The following is an 18,321-nucleotide window of genomic DNA, read 5'->3' as shown; positions in this document are numbered from 1 at the left end:
TAATGGTAGACAATGGAAAACGGCTGATAATTGTCTGGTCGGTTGATGAAGAGTGAAGGCAGCTGTGGACTTGGGACTAAAAAGAATGAGAGAGTGGGAATCTTAGGAAGAGGTTTTATAATCGGTGAAGAGCTTGCAGGTGAATCTGTGAAGAAGTTCAGAGGCGTGAACAGAAGAACAGAAAGAAAAAGGAGCCCAGGTGAGTGTGCAAGGAATCCGTGCATTAGAATGTAAATGTTTATGTTGACTATTGTCATTTATGTATTTATTTTAATTAATAAAGGAGGTAATATATGTGTGTGTGTGTGTGTTTCATCAAAATCATGGATGAAAATATTCAAGAAAATGTGGTTATTAATTTATTAGGCCATCATCTAGTCCAGTTGGGTTTTTCTTTGTGTCTAACACTAATGGTTCCCTCTTCTTGTTTCCTTGCTATTTCCTTGTTGCTCACACATCCTGGTTTGCTTAACCCTTCATACTACTTTTGAGATAAATGCTAGATAGTAATATGAACAATAACTACATTTCCCCTAACCCCCCCGATAACTATATTATCCTCTCACATGACATCCCTCCTCTTCTGTTTATTCCAGGTCTTTGCTTGTTCTACTCTCACAACTTCTGAGCCTTGGCTTTTTTTCCCTGCATCTTTTGCCGTTCTGAGGAGGTATTACTGAAACATGCAGACCTCCGGTCCTAAAATAAAATGTTCAGGCTAGAAATAAATATGGCAAACTGCGCTCATTGCTTACAATCCTAAGAACTTGCCCTGAATTCTGAACACGAGTATACTGCCTGAAGTGCACATATGTAACTGGCCATACCCTCTCTGTCTATCTATTATATAAAAAATACTTGGGTCGAGACATAATCCTCTCGGAGAGACACTTTGACTTCATGCGAGACAAGAAATGAGACTAAAGGACAGCTGCTGTTCAGGCTTTTAAATGATCGACGCGCAGCACGACAAGCAGAACACACAGCTCAGTAGCAGCAGCTGATCAGACCACAACTCCTTAACGTGTGTTCAGCGCCCCCCTCCCTTCATAACACGAGCGGCAGAGATGCCAAGTGGTGAGCATGAAGCGTGCCCCCTGGGGTAGGGGTTGGGCAATCAAAGCGAGTAGGGGGCATAGCCCCCTAGTGTGTGTGTGTGTATGTATGTATATGTGTGTGTGTGTATATGTATTGTGATGAATGGCCGGCTACATATTCCGGCCCTCACCCCCAGGCCGCCAGGAGGAGCTCTCCCAACAGCGGGGACGTGCCCTGAGTTCCAGCAGGGCCTCATGGACTATGTAGTTTTTATACGCAGCCCTGCTGGATACCTTGGGGGCCACCAGGAGTTGCTATAGAGGGACTCGGAGGCTCGTATGTGCCCTATAACCCAGGAGTACGTCATGGTCACATGACGGGAAGAAACGACGTGCTCCCGGGGTGAAGAAAAGGACTTTTACCCTGACCCGGAAGGAATAAGGAACTGTGGACTGTTGAACAGGAACCACTTCCGGGTCAGGGGGTATAAAGGACTCCAGGGAAAGCCCAGACACTGAGCTGAGCTGGGAGGTAGGACGGCGAAGTGTCTGGGCGAGGAGGAAGAGTATTATTGTGAGAGTTTAGTTGTTATATGAATAGTGTGGAGTGGAGGGTGCTTTGTGCACTGTACAAGAAGACAATAAAAGAGTCTTGTGCTTTTACCCTGTGTTTGGAGTGGTACCTGAGGGTCCGAGAGGTGGATCAAGGGCATATCTGCTACAGTATATATGTGTGTATATATGTATGTGTATGTATGTGTGTGTGTGTGTGTGTGTATATGTGTATGTGTGTATATATGTGTATGTATATATGGGTGTGTGTGTGTATGTATATATACAATACAATACAGTTTATTTTTGTATAGCCCAAAATCACACAGGAAGTGCCGCAATGCACTTTAACAGGCCCTGCCTCTTGACAGCCCCCTCCCCCCTTGACTCTCTAAGAAGACAAGGGAAAAACTCCCAAAAAAAAACCTAGTAGGGAAAAAATGGAAGAAACCTTAGGAAAGGCAGTTCAAAGAGAGACCCCTTTCCAGGTAGGCTGGGCGTGCAGTGGGTGTCAAAAGAAGGGGGTCAATACAATACAATACACAGAACAGAACACATCCTCAATAAAAAATAAAAAAATTTTAGAAGTACGGAGCAGAATTTAACAGTAGATGATATCACAAAATAAGATTTGAATTAATTATGTGTATGTATATATGTGTATATATGTATGTATGTGTGTGCATGTATGTGTGTGTGTGTGTGTATGTATATGTATGTATGTGTGCATGTATATGTATGTATGTGTGCATGTATATATGTGTATGTTCAGTGAGGAACATAAGTATTTGAACACCCTGCGATTTTGCAAGTTCTCCCACTTAGAAATCATGGAGGCGTCTGAAATTCACATTGTAGGTGACAGAATGTAAAAAAAAAAAAATTAGGAAATCACATTGTATGATTTGTACTGTATGTGTGTGTGTATGTATGTGTAATTATATATTTTATATATATTTTATATTATATATATATATATATATATATATATATATATATATATACACACACACACACACACACACAATTACATAGTTTACTGTCAAATAATGCAAAGAGTACGCGACACGTGTTTTGTCCGTATCTGGGCTCATCAGGCGTACACACTCACTGCATCCCCTCGCTGAGATCAAACCTTAGACGTCGGTGTCAGAGGCAAAGCCCCTTTACGCTGTGGCACAGCGTGTGGTTCATTTATTTGACAGCCTGGAGATCGGGGTAATTATATTTATAGCATCTGTAGTCTGAATCACAATCTGATTGCCTGGTAGGTAACTACCCATACAGTCAGATCGTGATTCAGACTGCGAATGCTATGAATATAAACTGCTCAAAAAAAATATGAAACAAACACTTTGAAAGCACATGAGATCTCAATGGGGAAACAATCCTGCTGGCTAACAGTAGATAGATAGATACTTTATTAATCCCAATGGGAAATTCACATTCTTCAGCAGCAGCATACTGATACAATAAATAATATTAAATTAAAGAATGATAATAATACAGGTGAAAAAAACAGACAATAACTATGTATAATGTTAAATGTTAACATTTACCACCCCCGGGTGGAATTGAAGAGTCGCATAGTTTGGGGGAGAAACGATCTCCTCAATCTGTCAGTGGAGCAGGACAGCCTTCTAAGGAAGTATAACCGGCTCTGTCCTTTCTTGCACAGCGCATCAGTATTGGCAGTCCAGTCTAATTTATCATCCAGCTGCACTCCCAGATATTTATAGGTCTGCACCATCTGCACACAGTCACCTTTGATGATCACTGGGTCTATGAGGGGTCTGGGCCTCCTAAAATCCACCACCAGCTCCTTGGTTTTGCTGGTGTTCAGTTGTAGGTGGTTTGAGTCGGACCATTTAACAAAGTCATTGATTAGGTCCCTATACTCCTCCTCCAGCCCATTCCTGATACAGCCCACGATAGCAGTGTCATCAGCGAACTTTTGCACATGGCAGGACTCCGAGTTGTATTGGAAGTCCGATGTATATAGGCTGAACAGGACCGGAGAAAGTACAGTCCCCTGTGGCGCTCCTGTGTTGCTGACCACAATGTCAGACGTGCAGTTCCCAAGACGCACATACTGAGGTCTGTCTTTAAGATAGTCCACGATCCATGCCACTAGGTATGAATCTAATCCCATCTCTGTCAGCTTGTCCCTAAGGAGCAGAGGTTGGATGGTATTGAAGGTGCTAGAGAAGTCTAGAAACATAATTCTTACAGCACCACTGCCTCTGTCCAAGTGAGAGAGGGATCGGTGTAGCATATAGATGATGGCATCCTCCGCTCCCACCTTCTCCTGATATGCAAACTGCAGACGGTTAAGGGTGTGGTGTACCTGTGGCCTAAGGTGGTGAAGCAGCAGCCTCTCCATGGTCTTCATCACATGTGATGTCAGAGCAACAGGCCGAAAGTCATTCAGCTCACTAAGACGTGATACCTTTGGGACTGGGGTGATACAAGATGTTTTCCAAAGCCTCGGGACTCTCCCCTGTTCCAGGCTCAGGTTAAAGATGCGCTGTGGAGGACCCCCCAGCTCTGATGCACAGACCTTCAGCAGTCGTGGCGATACTCCATCTGGACCCGCTGCTTTGCTGGCACGAAGTCTCCTCAGCTCTCTGCTCACTTGCGCTGTTGTAATTATGGGTGGGGATGTCTTTCCTATGTTGGTATCAGCAGAAGGATGTGTGGAGGGTGCAATACTCCGAGGTGAGAGTGAGAGTGGGTTAGGGTGGTCAAACCTGTTAAAGAAGTTGTTCATTTGGTTTGCTCTCTTCATGTCTCTCTCGATGGTGGTACCCCGCTTCGAGCTGCAGCCAGTGATGATCTTCATCCCATCCCACACTTCCTTCATGCTGTTATTCTGCAACTTCTGCTCCAGCTTTCTCCTGTACTGGTCCTTCGCCGCCCTGAGCTGGACTTGGAGTTCCTTCTGCACGCGCTTGAGCTCATGCTGATCACCGTCTTTAAAAGCCTTTTCTTCTGGTTCAAAAGGCCCTTGATGTCACTTGTAATCCATGGCTCGTTGTTAGCATAGCAGCGTACAGTTCTTACTGGAACTACAATGTCCATACAGAAGTTGATGTAGTCAGTAGTGCAGTCAACAACTTCCTCAATGTTCTCACTAAGAGATCCCTGCAGGATATCCCAGTCTGTAATTCCAAAACATTCTCTCAGAGTATTCTCAGCCTCCGGGGTCCACTTCCTGAATGATCGTGTGGTTTCAGGTAGGACTCTCACTTTTGGTTTATAATGAGGCTGAAGCAGAACCAGGTTATGATCTGCTTTCCCAAGCGCAGGCAGCGGGGTGGCGCTGTATGCATCTTTAACGTTTGCATAAAGTAAATCAATAGTCTTATTTCCCCGGGTGTTACAGTGCACATACTGGGAGAATGCAGGTAATGTTTTGTCCAGCGTCACATGGTTAAAGTCTCCAGCGATTAGCACAAGCGCCTCAGGGTGCTGCGTTTGTAACTTAGCAACAGCAGAATGGATGATGTCACTCGCTGACTCCTCGTCCGCCCGAGGAGGAATGTATACAATAACAACAATGACATGTCCAAACTCTCTGGGCAAATAGTAGGGACGTAAACTTACGGCCAACAGTTCGATGTCCCTGCAGCAAGTGGAGATTTTGACTTTAACATGTCCAGAGTGACACCACCGTGTATTAACATAGAGAGCGAGTCCTCCTCCTTTGTGCTTCCCACAGGTACTTGCATCTCTGTCCGCTCTAACTGTGCTAAACCCGGGTAGCTCCACGTTGGCATCTGGGATGTTAGTTGTTAGCCACGTTTCAGTAAAACACAACAAACTGCATTCTCTGTAGGTCCTGACATTTTTCACCAGCGCAGCCAGTTCGTTGATCTTATTTGAGATTGAGTTCACATTTCCCAGAATCACAGAAGGCACCGAAGGCTTGAAACGCCACTTTCTCGCAAGCTGCTTCATTTTTAGCTTAGTGCCGGCTCTGCTGCCACGATACCGCCTTCTTACCTCGTCGGGTAAATATGGAACCACACCGGCATTGGCATTTGTTCTCAGCGCTCGAAGTTGAGTACTTGAATAGGCGAGTCTCGGCGTGTAAAAATCAATGTCCACGTTGTAAAAGTAAGTGTGTCAATAAATTAGTTTAATCCCTTTTTGAATTTATTGAACAACTTTGTGGATACAAAATGGTAGACTGGGGAAAATTAAGGCAAACATACACTGTTACAAAAAATAAATCAAGCACTCCTTATTAAGGGGGTATAATTAATAGAAGGAGACGTCATTCGGTGCTTACAGAGTCCAAATGATAAGAAGGAGAGGACAGGAACTGATCAGTAACTCACTTGAAACAGAATGTGTTGAGGATTTCAATGAAGGATCAATGTGGTTTAGTATTAGTTGTAATGCTATTAGCTATGAAGAATCTCGGCCTGAAGCAGGGCATCATTTATTTTAGCAGAGGGGCCCTGGTGTGCCTGCCTTTCTGATTGCTTGGTTTTGAACTTCTGTGGCTCGAGGACATCACGTTCTCTGAAGAAACAAGCAGGCAGATTTTGTTTTAGGACTCGATCGGAGCCCATCTGTGGGAAACTGATTAGGACATCGTTTAGAAAGTCACACATGTACCCGTCTATAGAGGGTCCACAATTCACACTGCAAGTCAGCACAAAAACTAAGCCAGGAAGTCCAGGGGACTCTCTGTAGACCACCGCACAGATCAAACTGTGGTGAGGCAAATATTAGTGCAAGGGGAGAAAACCATTTATCTCTAGTAGGATTGACTACTGCAATGCGGTGTTCACTGGATGTTCAAACTGTTCTTTATACAGCCTCCAGTTAATCCAAAATGCTGCTGCAAGAATTCTTACAAGAACAAGAAAATACGAACACATAACTCCAGTTCTTAAATCCTTACACTGGCTCCCGGTTAAGTTTAGGGCAGATTTCAAAATCCTTCTTTTAATATATAAAGCCTTAAATGGTCGAGGTCAGGCTTACTTGTCTGAACTTATCATGACTTACAAACCAGAGTGCACATTAAGATCTCAAGATGCTGGTCTGCTTATGATTCCAAGAATTAATAAAATAACAGTGGGGGGTCAAGCCTTTAGTTACAGGGCCCCTAAACTGTGGAATGGTCTGCCTGCTACTATAAGAGATGCCCCTTCGGTCTCAGCTTTTAAATCCCGGCTGAAGACTCACTACTTCAGTTTAGCATATCCTAACTAGAGCTGCTGATTAACTGTACAGACTGCATCTCTGTTGTTAGTCATTAGCACTAAGACATAAGTAACATGACAGTTATAATTGGATACTAACCCTCACCTATTCTGTTTCTCTTCTCGGTACTCAAATGTGGCACTTGGTGCCACGGCCCACCTGCCAAGTTGTTTTGCCTGCCTAAGGTAAAGTCATCCCTGATGGAGGATCGCAGGAATCATGGGAAGGAGGGGTCCTTTCATCGGATTGGCTGGCCCAGCACTGGCCACATGGGGGAAGCAGCTTGATGGATGAGGTCTCCAGGACTCTAAACAAATCCAAATCTTATTATGTGATATCATCTACTGTTACAGTATATTCTGCTACATACTTCTAAAATTTTTATTTTTATACTGTATTGAGGATTTGTTCTGTGTATTGTATTGTATTGTATTGTATTGACCCCCTTCTTTTTGACACCCACTGCACGCCCAACCTACCTGGACAGCGGTCTCTCTTTGAACTCCCTTTCCTGAGGTTTCTTCCATTTTTTCCCTACTAGGGTTTTTTTTTTTGGAGTTTTTCCTTGTTTTCCCTTAGAGCAGCTGTGCGCAACCTGCGGCCGTACGGCCGCATGCGGCCGTGGGCAAGGACTTTGGCGGCCGTGGACGTGTATATTAAAGTGTACGTAATGGCGGCCGTGCAGGTGTAGGGTCTCTGGACTCCAGCGAGTAAGGGGTCTCAACGCCGCGGAAACTTTGTCGGCCGGGTCGGTATGGTGACGCCGAAAGCCGATTTGCTTACTTGAATATTAAGTTCGGTTGAAATGGGCTGACACCCAGGAGTACATGTGAAGTCACGTGACTAGCGGCTAGCCAATATGGAACTGAGAAGGAAATGGGAGTGTACGCCTGTACGGCCTTGTGGCTAAGTCCATACACTGCCTATCGCCATTAGCAAACGGTCATCATATGTGCGAAGCAGCGTTTTCCAGAATGAAATATCTGAAAAACAAGTACCGAACCCGATTGGTAGACAGCAATCTAGAGTCTGGAATACGGCTAATGGTCTCCAGCGAGTCCCCTGACTTTGCAAGTCTGTCTGCAAACATGCAAGAGCAAGGAAGCCATTAATGGCGATGTTTTCCAAACTTCCTGAAACAATTGCTGTAAAGGTTTTTTGTCCTATATGACGTTTCGTAGACATTTTTTTACATATGTAGACCAGTAAATTGAATATTGTCAGATATATCATACTCTGTTTTAATGTGTAATCTGTAAATTTTTACATAAATCATAAAACATATATTAAGTTTACTTGGACTTACTGGCGGCCGTTATTAAAGTAAAAAGTCTGTAGTGCGGCCGTCAATAGCGGAAAGGTTGCGCATGCCTGCCTTAGAGAGTCAAGGCTGGGGGGCTGTCAAGAGGCAGGGCCTGTTAAAGTCCATTACAACACTTCTGGTGTGATTTTTGGCTATACAAAAATAAATTATTGTGTGGTATTGTAAAGCTGTGAGAGCTCCCAGGTGCAAAGCGGCCTTAAGAATTGCCAAATGGAAGGACTGTGGAACCACCAGGACTCTTCGAGCCAAACTGAGAAACCAACCAGAAGGGCTTTGGTTAGGGAGGTGACCGAGAACCTAACGGTCCCTCCAAGAAACCGTCAGAAGAACCTCTGCCCCCAGGTCTCTCTGTAAATGGAATTTTGGATTTCCCAACCAACAGACAGTTAGTTAGGTTAGATAAGCTTACTTTCTCCACGCTGACCCTGAGCTCCGGTTCTCCCCTAGGCTCTGTTTCCTCTTCACTTATGACTGTGTCCCTATTCGTTGATCTAACACAGTCATTCTATCCAGTAGGGGGCGTTAGCTCCCAGGGAATGAGTTCTTTTGTAATTGCCTGAAACTATGTAGATATGATATAAAATGGCGATACTCCTCCATTAGTGATACGGCGGTAAGAAATCACCTTGGAGAAATAACTTAGCTTTCTTTAATGATGGTTTACGCTACATAACAGACAAAGGAAGCCATGACAAGACTATTACCAAAGTGGGGCCCCGATATGTAGAGTCAGCCATTTTTGCCATGCGTTGGAAGGATTTTCAGGATCAGATGACGTGATCTCCCATCCACCCGTCAACTTCAACGGTGTGCCAGGCAATGTTCCAAGGCTTGATACTCTTTCTCCACGTGCAGACCCACACATCGGTGAATCATGCCATTCCAAACAAGGCAAAGAGAGGATCCAATGTCACGCTGACTCTGACACACGTTGCCCATTTGCAGTTGTTCTTAACTTGTCTTAAGATGCTTGCCTAGCAGATCTAAATGCTGAGCCCCTGTGTGCTAAATCTGGCTTTGTGTTAGTTGTACATGTGAGAAGAAAAGAAAAGCAGATGTAAAATATTTGCACAGAGCACAGGGACATATTCAACTTCTATTCTGATTACAGCCATCAAGTTCACCCATGACACCACAGAATAGGCCTCATCGATAACAACAGTGAGTCATCCTAGAGAGAAGTGGTGCAGGACCTAACGACGAGGAGTCAAAGGACAAAGACGACTTCATTTTCATCTCAACTGTATACAAATATAGAGAGAGGTGAAATGACAAAGTTCAGGGCTGGCAGTTGACACACAGTGCAAATAAGACAAGATCGTGTGCGGAAAATGACAAAACCGTTATCCAGCAATAGCCTGGGCATGAACATCATGAAGACCATTCTGGACTACACAAATAATAATAATTATTAGTTACATTTATATGGTGTTTTTTCTCACTACTCAAAGTGCATTTCATAGTGAGTGGGGAGCCGCTTGTGTGCAGCATTCACCTGGATGATAAGACAGCAGCCATTTTTGTGCCAATATGCTCAGCACACATTAGTTATTAGTTGATGAAGAGGGGGGAAGAGAGAGAGAGCGCTAGTTAAAGACAGGGGATGATTAAGGGGGCAGAATGATCAGGCCATGGTGAGCAGTTTAGCCAGGACTTTGGGATACACCCTGCTCTTCACAAAGAGTGCCCAGGGATCTTTTAGAACTACACAGGACCGCAGTTTCACGTCTCATCTGAAGGACACCACCATTTTGTACAGCACAGTGTCCCCCCATCCCTGCCCTGAGGGATTGAGACCCACATTTAGACCACACTCCTACCTACCGGCCTCACCAACAACTCTTTCAAGCAGCAACCCAAGCGTTTTCCAAGATGGTCTTCCATTGAAGTACTGGCCAGGCCCAAACATAATTAGCTTCAGGTGGGTGAACTGCCCTGAAGTGCAGGTGATATGGACGCTGGAAGACTACAAGCTGTAGGAACACTGCCCCCCAAACCCCCATCCTCGTTGACAGGACTACGACTAAGCTCCAAGTTCCTGTGCATTACTAGGTATTGGCATTCTAGATGATCTTACATGGTCTCTCAACATCTCCACCCTGGTCATGAAGGCACAGAAATGTTGTAACTTTCTAAGGAGGGTGAGGAAGGTCCAGTTGTCTCGTTAGAATTTAGTGAACTTCAACCACTGCACCACGGAGACCATTCTGATTATCTGTGTCACAGTAAGGAATGTTAACTGCTCGCTCTGAGACCTGAAGTCTGTGCGGCGGGTGGTAAAAGCTACCCAGCACATCCTTGGTGCCTCCTTCCCTGCCAGTGAAACCCCCCTAAGTAATCGGTTCTTTTTTTATCCTGTGTATAAGAACATAGCATTCATGTTATGTGTGATATTGGTTATATTAATATTTGTTATACATTACTGAAATATGCAATATGTGCATAATATAGAATAAAAATTCATTACTGATTGTTCCTGTATTGCGCCCAAAGCTTGATGGGATGGGCACCCGCTTTCCCACTCAGAATAAAAAGGTTTGGAGAATTGATGGACAGATAGAATAGTATTCTACACTACACGATTCGTATAAATACTCATCTTATTTCATAGAAATTGTCCATTGTGTCCATTCATAACGCTGAAAACGAATATATTCTCTTATTTAGGTAGTAATTCAAGTTTTTTTATTTATTTGAAGAATGTGTAAAGAATTAATTAACGTTATCGCCAGACATGTTGCTGGCAGATCGTTTGACTTTTATTGCTATTTTAACAATTACGCGGAATCACTTTGGGCTTTTTTGGACATATTAGATTCCCGATGTTAGTAGGAGAAGGAGATTGTGTGCGTTTTCCTTTTTTTAAACTTTGGAATACGAAGGTTGTAGAGCCGTATTGCTTTCGCAAGTGTATCGTTGACTGAACGATGTGCGTTACTGTAGACAATTTAATCAGTTAAATACAAAAAGAGGTGGAGAAATCAGAGCGCTATAAACCACCTCTTCCTCGAGCTCAAAGAAATCAACGATTCCACGAGGACACTGACGGATAGGGCAAGGAATGGATATTAACCGCTGTGGCAGAAAATTGACTTTTAATTGTTATTTGCATTCGAGCTATTTCGATAAACTGAGCCGTACACTTTGCAAGCCATGCAGAACACAGGGAAACGCGGCCGAGCATCATACGGAAGGCTTACAGCCCTGACTTAAGTTAAAAAAAAAAAAAAACAAACACACTCCCACACCCGTAAAGTGACACCAAAATGGAATCGCTCGCCGCTTGCCTCTGGGTGATGCCATACCTTTTAAAGTCGCCTCAGCCAACAGTAGGCGCCATCGTCTCGAGCACCGCCCCCCGTTCACTGTTTTGTTTACAAGTGAGAGCCACGTGGCGCAGGCTGGCGCCCTTGATGACGTCACTCCTCCGACCGACCATTTACGTGCACGCGTGTGCGAGCGCTTTGCTTTACATGAACCTGCACGCTTCGTGCTTACTCCGTATGAACTCCATTTTAGAAAGATGAAGAAAAGCCATTTGTAAAGTGACTGTAATATCTTGTTTGGATCAGAAGTTATATTTTTATTGCGAGCAGTAACGCCGGAACAGGGCGAGCGTACGTGCACATTTATCACTGAACAATTCCCATGGACCCATTCTCCATTACGTCATACTCCAGGTTTTATGGGTAGTGTAGTCCGTAAAGCGCAACGTACACTACAAAGGCTGCGGTGGTGTAAAAGTCTAATCCGCGCGAACAGAAAGGTCTCTCCTGCTTTGAAAGATTATAGTGATTTAAGTCCCAACACAAGGTTTTAACCGGCTTTCTTTACTCCAGAAAGATTTTACAGGAACTTTTCATGAGGCCTTTAAATTTTATCTTCATTCTGTCGGAATCAATCAATTTACATTTGTCCCATACTATTAATATACACACAATGCAATTATTACAATAGTTCAAGACATAATTAAAAAAAAAAAACCCAAGACACACAAGAACCTCTAGATAACAAGAGACCTCCATGTAGCTGATTACAGGCTTGTAGGTGGCAGTAAGATGTACTCAGATCTGCCCGGTTTTGCCACACATTAACACGTGAATAGTGCGGGTCCAGCTTGTTGTCTCCACAAATAGAATATGAAACAAGCTAATAGATGTTCGTTCATTGTGCTATTCCCTTGTTGAAGTCACGTTAGTAAAAGTGTAAGACAAACACTGAGGGAGTCGCCTTAAAGACGGCAAGTATAGAGAAGCAGGCTTCATGTTTCATCCGCGAGAAAGAGAGCGCCGCTCCAGGGAGATTCAGACACACAACGATACTGAGGAAAGGCGCTGATGGTACACGTATAGAGGAAGAGAAAACACAATGTTGTTTCATTATTTTATTATTCAACTCATATGATGAAATTATTGGATTGTGTCTGATGACCCACACATTAAAATAAACATTGTTGTTTACTTGAATAATGCCATCCATCCATTGTCTCCCGCTTATCCGAGGTCGGGTCGCGGGGGCAGCAGCTTCAGCAGAGATGCCCAGACTTCCCTCTCCCCGGCCACTTCTTCTAGCTCTTCCGGGAGAATCCCGAGGCGTTCCCAGGCCAGCCAAGAGACATAGTCCCTCCAGCGTGTCCTGGGTCATCCCCGGGGCTTCCTCCCGGTTGGACGTGCCCGGAACACCTCACCAGGGAGGCATCCAGGAGGCATCCTGATCAGATGCCCGAGCCACCTCATCTGACTCCTCTCGATGCGGAGGAGCAGCGGCTCTACTCTGAGCCCCTCCTGGATGACTGAGCTTCTCACCCTGTCTTTAAGGGAGAGCCCAGACACCCTGTGGAGGAAACTCATTTCAGCCGCTTGTATTCGCGATCTCGTTCTTTCAGTCACTACCCATAGCTCATGACCATAGGTGAGGGTAGGAACATAGATCGACTGGTAGATTGAGAGCTTCGCCTTGCGGCTCAGCTCCTTTTTCACCACGACAGACCGATGCAGAGTCCGCATTACTGCGGATGCCGCACCAATCCGCCTGTCGATCTCACGCTCCATTCTTCCCTCACTAGTGAACAAGATCCTGAGATACTTGAACTCCTCCACTTGGGGCAGGAGCTCACTACCAACCCTGAGAGGGCACTCCACCCTTTTCTGGCTGAGGACCATGGTCTCGGATTTGGAGGTGCTGATTCTCATCCCAGCCGCTTCACACTCGGCTGCGAACCGATCCAGAGAGAGCTGAAGATCACGGCCTGATGAAGCAAACAGGACAACATCATCTGCAAAAAGCAGTGACCCAATCCTGAGTCCACCAAACCGGACCCCCTCAACGCCCTGGCTGCGCATAGAAATTCTGTCCATAAAAGTTATGAACAGAATCGGTGACAAAGGGCAGCCCTGGCGGAGTCCAACTCTCACTGGAAACGGGTTCGACTTACTGCCGGCAATGTGGACCAAGCTCTGGCACCGATCGTACAGGGACTGAACAGCCTTTATCAGGGGGGCCGGTACCCCATACTCTCAGAGTACCCCCCACAGGATTCCCCGAGGGACACGGTCGAACGCCTTTTCCAAGTCCACAAAACACATGTAGACTGGTTGGGCAAACTCCCATGCACCCTCCAGGACCCTGCTAAGGGTGTAGAGCTGGTCCACTGTTCAGCAACCAGGACGAAAACCACACTGTTCCTCCTGAATCCGAGGCTCAACTATCCGACGGACCCTCCTCTCCAGGACCCCTGAATAGACTTTTCCAGGGAGGCTGAGGAGTGTGATCCCTCTGTAGTTGGAACACACCCTCCGGTCCCCCTTCTTAAAGAGGGGGACCACCACCCCGGTCTGCCAATCCAGAGGCACTGTCCCTGATGTCCATGCAATGTTGCAGAGGCGTGTCAGCCAAGACAGTCCTACAACATCCAGAGCCTTGAGGAACTCCGGGCGTATCTCATCCACCCCCAGGGCCCTGCCACCAAGTAGTTTTTTGACCACCTCGGTGACCTCAGTCCCAGAGATGGGGGAGCCCACCTCTGAGTCCCCAGGCTCTGCTTCCTCATTGGAAGGCATGTTAATGGGATTGAGGAGGTCTTCAAAGTACTCCCCCCCACCGACCCACAACGTCCCGAGTTGAGGTCAGCAGCGCACCATCCCCACCATATACAGTGTTGACACTGCACTGCTTCCCCCTCCTGAGACGCCGGATGGTGGACCAGAATCTCCTCGAAGCCATCTGAAAGTCGTTCTCCATGGCCTCCCCAAACTCCTCCCACGCCCGAGTTTTTGCCTCAGCAACCACCAAAGCCGCATTCCGCTTGGCCTGCCGGTACCTATCAGCTGCCTCCATAGTCCCACAGGACAAAAATGTCCTGTAGGACTCCTTCTTCAGCTTGACAGCATCCCTCACCGCCGGTGTCCACCAACGGGTTTGGGGATTGCCGCCACGACAGGCACCGACCACCTTACGGCCACAGCTCCGGTCAGCCGCCTCAACAATAGAGGCACGGAACATGGCCCATTCGGACTCAATGTCCTCCACCTCCCTCGGGATGTGGTCGAAGTTCTGCTGGAGGTGGGAGTTGAAGCTACTTCTGACAGGGGGCTCTGCCAGACGTTCCCAGCAGACCCTCACAACACGTTTGGGCCTACCACGCCTGACCGGCATCCTCCCCCACCATCGAAGCCAACTCACCACCAGGTGGTGATCAGTTGACAGCTCCTCCCCTCTCTTCACCCGAGTGTCCAAGACATGTGGCCGCAAGTCCGACGACACGACCACAAAGTCGATCATCAAACTGAGGCCTAGGGTGTCCTGGTGCCAAGTGCACATATGAACACCCCTATGCTTGAACATGGTGTTCGTTAAGGACAATCCGTGACGAGCACAGAAGTCCAATAACAAAACACCGCTCGGGTTCAGATCGGGGGGGGCCATTCCTCCCAATCACGCCCTTCCAGGTCTCACTGTCATTGCCCAAGTGAGCATTGAAGTCTCCCAGCAGAACGAGGGAGTCCCCAGAAGGTGTGCCCTCTAGCACCCCCTCCAGGGACTCCAAAAAAGGTGGGTACTCCGAACTGATGATCGGTGCATACGCACAAACAACAGTTAGGACCCGTCCTCCCACCCGAAGGCGGAGGGAGGCTACCCTCTCGTCTACTGGGGTAAACCCCAATGTACAGGCTCCAAGTTGGGGGGCAATAAGTATACATACACCCGCTCGGCGCCTCTCACCGGGGGCAACTCCAGAGTGGCACAGAGTCCAGCCCCTCTCAAAGAGATTGGTTCCAGAGTCCAAGCTGTGCGTCGAGGCGAGTCGGACATATCTAGCCGGAAACTCTCGACCTCACGCACTAGCTCAGGCTCCTTCCCCTTCAGAGAGGTGACATTCCACGTCCCAAGAGCCAGTTTCTGTAGCCGAGGATCGGACCGCCAAGGTCCCCACCTTCGGCCACCACCCAACTCACACTGCACCCGACCTCCTTGGCCCCTCCCATAGGTGGTGAGCCCATGGGAAGGGGGACCCACGTTGCCTCTTCGGGCTGTGCCCGGCCGAGCCCCATGGGTGCAGGCCTGGCCACCAGGCGCTCGCCATCAAGCCCCACCTCCAGGCCTGGCTTCAGAGTGGGGCCCCGGTGACCCGCGTCCGGGCAAGGGAAAACGCCGTCCAAAATTATTTTTCATCATAGGAGGTTTGTTTAACCGCTCTTTGTCTCATCCCTCACCTAGGACCAGTTTGCCTTGGGTGGCCCTACCAGGGGCATAAAGCCCCGGACAACAGAGCTCCTAGGATCATTGGGATACGCAAACCCCTCCACCACGATAAGGTGACGGTTAAAGGAGGGGCTTGAATAATGCATTTTTATTAAATGTGTCTATAGTATTGTAAAGGTAGGTACCCCTCTTGTAATATATGGTAATGTCAAAGAAGCGGTAAAATGACCCGTTTTATTGGCTAACCAAAAAGATTACAAAATAGACAAAGAAATGACACGGGTTACTGTTTTGTAGCGCCTGTTTCAATAAGCAGATTCTTGTATTTAATTCAGGACAAACACTAGTTAGCAACCAAAGATTTTACTCGTCTTACTCCAACGTACATTGACACCGCGCGCTAACATCTCTAGTAAACTCCCTTAATTTCAGTTTAACATTCAAATGTGTTCTACATATTACTAGGGGGCTCCGCCCCCTGCTCGCTTCGCTCGCCAACCCCTGGTGTTGGGAATGACAAAGAGCGTGATGTATGAATGAGATATAGAATAGTGTGAAGGTGTAGATGATGCAAATAGAAAGCAAACAATAAAGTGTGCGGCACAGTGTAAAGGTTTATTGGAAAATTTCTTTGTACACGCCGTTTAAGTGTAAAAGGTAATTCCAGGTCAGAACTTGTAAGGTCAATGAAGATGGTCATTATCGTGATCAGAGTCAAGTTTGTCAGAGCTTAGAAAGAGTTGTGTCTCTCCAGGAAGTAATGGAATGACTTGGGTATTTATGTTTTCCACATTAATATTTTTTGGACATAATATAGTGCGTTGTGTTAAAAGGGGCATTTGGTCTAATGAGATTGCTGTTCCAAATGTCTCTGTAACTAAGTCGTCGCAGATAAAGGCTTGAGGAATTGTAATAATATGTGGCTGAAGTCCATCTGTATTGGTGAGTGTACCATCTCTCAGTTGTAATAAGCAATTGTTATGATCTGGTTCTGGACATCGTATCTTTTTTACTAAGTGTATCTTTTGAAAGTAATGCCAATTGTCTGCGTATTTTAAGGTGCACTGAACAATAGCTGAGTGCATGGCATCTGGAAGAATAGCTAATCACTGTGTAAAATCTCCTCCTCATAAAAGTACCTTTCCTCCAAATCGAATATTATTATTCATAAACGTTTGTAGAAGTTTATGAATGGTGTTGAGTAAGTGACTTCATGCCATTGTACATTCATCAATAAACAACATTTTTTGAAGACGGATGTCACGTGCAGTGCCACCGTTAATGTTCATAGTGGATACCGATTTGTAGGATCTAATGTAGTTGATAAAGATTTCACTTTCAGGTACATCGTCAGTTAGAAGCTTCTGTAGATATTCAGTATGTCCCGTCCCGTGCCTGTAGGGTGGCGGGGGTATGGTCGTGCCTTGCTATTGTGCGCTCATCTGTTCTTTTTTTTTTGGTGTGTTTAGTTTCGTGTGCAATGTGTTTCGTGCTTTCCCCTCGTTTGAGTACTCTGTAATGTTTTTTTTCCTTATTTTGGTGCTTGTTGAGCCTCATTTTTGTGACTCCTTTCTGTATGTGCTCACTCCTGTTTTCTGTGCTCTTGTCGGACTCTTTTTGCGCCTGCGTCTCTCGCGGACCCTCATCCGCCTCTCTCGCCCTCTTTTGTCCGCCTTTCTCGGGTCCTCAGCCGACTCTCGCGGACTGTTTGTTGCGCCGGCGCAGTACGTCTTTTTGAACTATTGTAGGATCTAACGCAGTTCATAAAGTTTTTACTTTTAGGTACATCGTTAGTTAGAAGCTTTAGTTGAGCTTTGCGTTTTTGGAGTCGAGACATTTTTTCATTTAGAAATATGGATAAGTAATAAGGAGTATTGCACTCACTGTTAATATGGAGCCTTTTCTGCGGTTGAACGGTTAATAGTGCCTTATTGTAATGAGATCCACCTATGCTGCATAGCCGTCTATTTTGTTGTTTCTTTCGTGTTCGTGTGTTTGTTCCTGTTATCCTTTCCTTTTCGTTTTGTACCCGTGACCGTGTATTCATGACTTGTTTCTTTCTCAGCATCCGAAATATGGATAAGTAATAAGGAGGGTCGCAGTCACCGTTAATATGTTTCCTTTTCTGCAGTTGAACGGTTAATAGTGCTTTATTGTAAGGAGATCCACCAATGCTGACACCTATGCTGTCTAGTGTGAAGGTGCTGACGTTCACTTTAGAATATGTGGCTTTGGGTGTGACTTCTTATGGTGGGGGGGGGGGGGGGGGGGGATTGTTGAGGATTGTTGTTGCGCGGGCGTCTTCTTTCTTTTTGTGTTCCTGTGTCTTGTTGAATCCCCCTCTTTGTGTGTGTCCCGTCCCTCGCTTGTAGGGTCTGTGGGGTGGTTTTGTGTTCTTTTTTTTGTGTTCCATGGGCTTGTTGAATCCCCCTCTTGGTGTGTGTCCCGTCCGGTGCCTGTAGGGGGGGGGGGGGTGCCTTGCTGTTG

The sequence above is a fragment of the Erpetoichthys calabaricus genome, chromosome 1 (assembly GCF_900747795.2).
Source record: "Erpetoichthys calabaricus chromosome 1, fErpCal1.3, whole genome shotgun sequence".
Lineage (NCBI taxonomy): Eukaryota > Metazoa > Chordata > Cladistia > Polypteriformes > Polypteridae > Erpetoichthys > Erpetoichthys calabaricus.
The sequence above is the reverse complement of the archived record's forward strand: the minus strand, read 5'-3'. Positions refer to the sequence as shown.